Below are 4043 nucleotides of genomic sequence, written 5' to 3'. Positions count from 1 at the left end.
CCATCCCATAACTGCCTTTCCTGGATTTAAGACTTTTATAAAAGGCTTTAAGACTCCTGGATTTTTCACATGATAGCCCGCCAAGCCAGATGTCTATAAGTAGTCGTTGATTTTAAACCAAGTGAGATACTGTATTTATACCTCTTTAATTTTATTTAATTGGCTCTAGTGTCTCTTTCTCACTTGTTGAGATGATAACTACATTAAAGATTCGATCTCACCTCTTAAGAGTAAAGTATGAGGTTGAAGAGTTTTGAGGTTCAGTCACATATGCTCATCCATTCTGATTTTGCATCACCTGCAAATCTGACTCAGTGTCTCTGCTGTTCTCATCCAAGTCACAGATGAAACCGTTGAAGAGAAGACAGCCAAGAAGTAGGTCCCCCCTGGCGATCTACTAGGCATGCCTTCAACCTGAGAAGTACTTATCTAGGAACCTACCTAGCAGCTCTGGTGGGAATTTACATGTCATCAGGTCTTTCTCAAGGACCAACCGACAGTCCAGCAGCTGATGCAAAGGCTGGGACCTCGGGATGGGACTCCAGCCCTACACTCTGTGTCTGTTCTGAGTGGTCGATACGCAGGGGCTGTCAGTTGTGGAGTATTTCTAAGATCATGCTTGCATCCATGTACCCACTACTAAGACAAAACAGTTGTTAGTGGTTAGTCATATTTGTCTCAAAGATTTTTGGTTGGTTGGTTGGTTGGTTGTTTTTTTAGAGGAAATAGGATGTCTCAAACACAATTCAAGGCCCATTCTCATCCCCTTCCCACCTCCAAAAGGAAGAGTACATCATTCCTTTGCATTTTGTACTTTTATGTATTTTTTAAGATTTTACTTATTTATTTGAGAGAAAGCATGATACAGCAAGAGCAGAGTGTAGGGGCGGAAGGAGAGGAAGAAGCAGCTCCCCACTGAGCAAGGAGCCCAACATGGGGCTCGATCCCAGGACCTCAAGATCATGACCTGAGCCAAAGGCAGATGCTTAACCTACCAAGCCCCCCCGGTGCCTCTACATTTTGTGCTTTCAGCATATATATATTTGCATAAGTAACACTGCATGTCTGTGTCTTCCCAGGACTCATCAATACTGTGTTTTTGAACTATATCCATATCCATACATAGAGATCTAATTCGTTCATTTTAACTCTTTCATAATCTCACCTTAAAAAATATATATATCCCTTGTTGAAAGGGAATTGCTGTGTCATAGGGTGTGAGCATCTTCAAATATATGTTCCTGGACTGCTTTACAAGTACCAGTTAGTTCCAATGTATATTCCTGCCAGGACTAGAGTTCCTTTCTTCCCCCATTCTCACCAACATTTGAAATTGTCAGATCTTCTAACAGCTGCCAAAAGTTTGGATTATGAAATAGTTCCTCAATCTTTTAATTTGTATTCTCCTGGATATCAGTGACAGGGGGCATCTTCTCACAAGTGTGTTGGTTGTTTGGAGTTTCTTCTTCTAGGAGCTGTGTTGTAACTGTGCTAAGCCAGCCTCCAAGATGGCACCAATAATCTCTGCCGAGTGTCCACACCCTTGTGTGGTCTCCTCCCAAACTGTGCCCCGGGCTGGTCTGTGAGATTAATGGAGTATGGCAAAAGCATTGTTATGTCATTTTTAAGATTAAGTTGTAAAAGACACTGCAGTTTCTATCTTAGTTACTCTCTTTCCCTTGGATCACTCCATCTGGGAGAAGCCAACTGCCATGTTGTGAGGATCCCTTTGGGGAGGCCCACATGGCAAGGAACTGAGGTCTCCATGAAAGCAGCTACATGAATGAATTTGGCAGTGAGTACAATATGGATGACTCCAGCCTCGGAGACATCTTGCTTTCTAGAACTACCCAGCTGAGAGACCCCTGAATTCCTGACTTTCTGTAAGACAATAAGCCTTCGTTGTTTTAAAACTACCATTTGGGGGTAAATTTATGTAGCAACAAATAACTAAAACAATATTCTGGGGACTTTTTTCTATTGGGTTGTTTTTCCTCTTTCTTACTCATCTGTAGAAATTATTTTAAATATTCTAAACACTAATCTTTTGTTAGTTATATGGGCACAAATATCTTCTCCCAATCTTGACTCATCTTTTTGCCTTATGGTGCTTTTTGATAACAAAGGTTTAACATTTAATATCATTGAATTTAGCAGGGTTTTTTTTTTCCCCGTTCTAGTTTATGCTCTTTATATTTGATGTTGAAAATCTTTCACTACTGGGATGCCTGGGTGGCTCAGTGGTTGAGCATTTGCCTTTGGCTCAGGGTGTGATCCCGGGGTCCTGGGATTGAGTCTCACATCGGGCTCCCTGTAGAGAGCCTGCTTCTCCCTCTGCCTATGTCTCTGCCTCTCTCTCTATGTCTCTCATGAATAAATAAATAAAATGCTTTTAAAAAGATAGAAAGGGGGTCCCTGGGTGGCTCAGTGGTTTAGCGCCTGCCTTTGGCCCAGGGCGCGATCCTGGAGTCCCGGGATCGAGTCCCGCGTCGGCTCCCGGCATGGAGCCCGCTTCTCTCTCCTCCTGTGTCTCTGTCTCTGTCTCTGTCTCTCTCTATGTCTATCAAAAATAAATAAATAAATCTTTAAAAAAAATAAAAATAAAAAGATAGAAAATCCTTCATTACCTCTATGATAAAAAAAAAAAAAAGATAGTCTTCCACATTTTGCTTTAAATGTTTTAAAGAATTTCTAGATCTTTAATCAGTCTAGAAATAGTTTCAGTCTGGAAATAGTTGTTGAACTGAATTGACCAAACCCACTCCTAACACTTTTCTTCCTTTCTTTTACCAATAATCCCTCTTGGTAGATCAGCACCCGAACCTGTTTGTCTTGAGAACCCCATGCTCACATAAGTGTTAGTACAAAGCAGAGCTAATCATTACTGACCTTCACTTTCCCAGCGTCTCCTGCAGCAAGACTGAACACATCACCTGGGATCTGCCAAACAGACATATCTTCTTGGACTTTTTAAATTTTAATTTTTTTTAAGTAATCTCTACACCCAACATGGGGCTCAATTTCACAAACCTGAGCTCAAGAGTTGCATGCTCTTATGGACTGAGCCAGCCAGGTGCCCTTCCTCCCTTCCTCTTGGGCTTTGAATGCAAAGAATCATCAGTGATAATGGACCATGCTTTTCTTTCTTTTCTTTTTTTCTTTCTTTTTTTTTTTTTTTACTTTTTAAAACCAGAACGTTTATTTTGACTAGTCGTTGAAATCCTTAAGATGAACTGGATGCTGCAACAGCTGCCCTCTTGGGCTTAGGTGTCGTTCCTTCACGGAATCCATGCCTGAATCTGCGGTATACAATTTTTAGGTGCCTCATTCGACCCGTCCCAGTGGTATTCCGTCTTTTAGCCTTGGCACTCCAGTTATACTTTCTCTTCCGCTTGGCAGGGTAGCCACACTTGCCGCAGGTGGACTTCTGAAGGTGGTAGGCCTTAGAGCCACAGTGGCGGCACAACGTGTGCATCATATTGCGACGCTTTCTGAACGATGACATCCCCTTCGTCATCTTGTTTCCGCGGCAGACCCCAAAGAGCTGGACCATGCTTTTCAACCTTACTTTCAGTTTTTCTCTGCACACACATCTATATTTGAGATCATACTGTATATACATTTTGTAATGCTCTTTTTTTCATTCCAACAATGTAAGTAAATATTTCCCCCATCAAGAGGATTGCACAATATGATTTGCACAAGGACAGGGCATTCCAGCATATGATGTGCTGTTCACATTCAACAAAGCCCTGCTATTTGACACGTAGGTTGATTCTAGTTCACTGTTATAAACAACGCTACCAACTTCTGATTCAAAATGGCACGTAGTGAGCAAGTTCTACTACAGCCTCTCCAAATTCCCAAAAACTCATTCATCCAACAACTTTTTCTTGAGTGTCTACCATGGGCCATGCACCATTCTAGTTGGTAAGAATAAAGAAATGAACAAAATGGACAAATACTTCTACTTTTGTTAACCTTGCATTCCAGTATGGTGAACAGTAATAATGCTACATGTCAATAATATACACAAAGATATG

The 4043-nt window shown here is 41.4% G+C and overlaps 1 pseudogene; it reads right to left on the bottom strand.

The window, feature by feature from the left end:
- Nucleotides 1–3189: 3189 nt before the first annotated feature.
- On the bottom strand, nt 3190–3539 carry LOC112924744 (large ribosomal subunit protein eL37 pseudogene; annotated as a pseudogene).
- Between the last annotated feature and the right edge of the window lie 504 nt (nt 3540–4043).

Source organism: Vulpes vulpes, chromosome 12 (assembly GCF_048418805.1).
Source record: "Vulpes vulpes isolate BD-2025 chromosome 12, VulVul3, whole genome shotgun sequence".
NCBI lineage: Eukaryota > Metazoa > Chordata > Mammalia > Carnivora > Canidae > Vulpes > Vulpes vulpes.
Note: the sequence above shows the minus strand (reverse complement) of the source record. Positions and strands in the feature narration are given on the sequence as shown.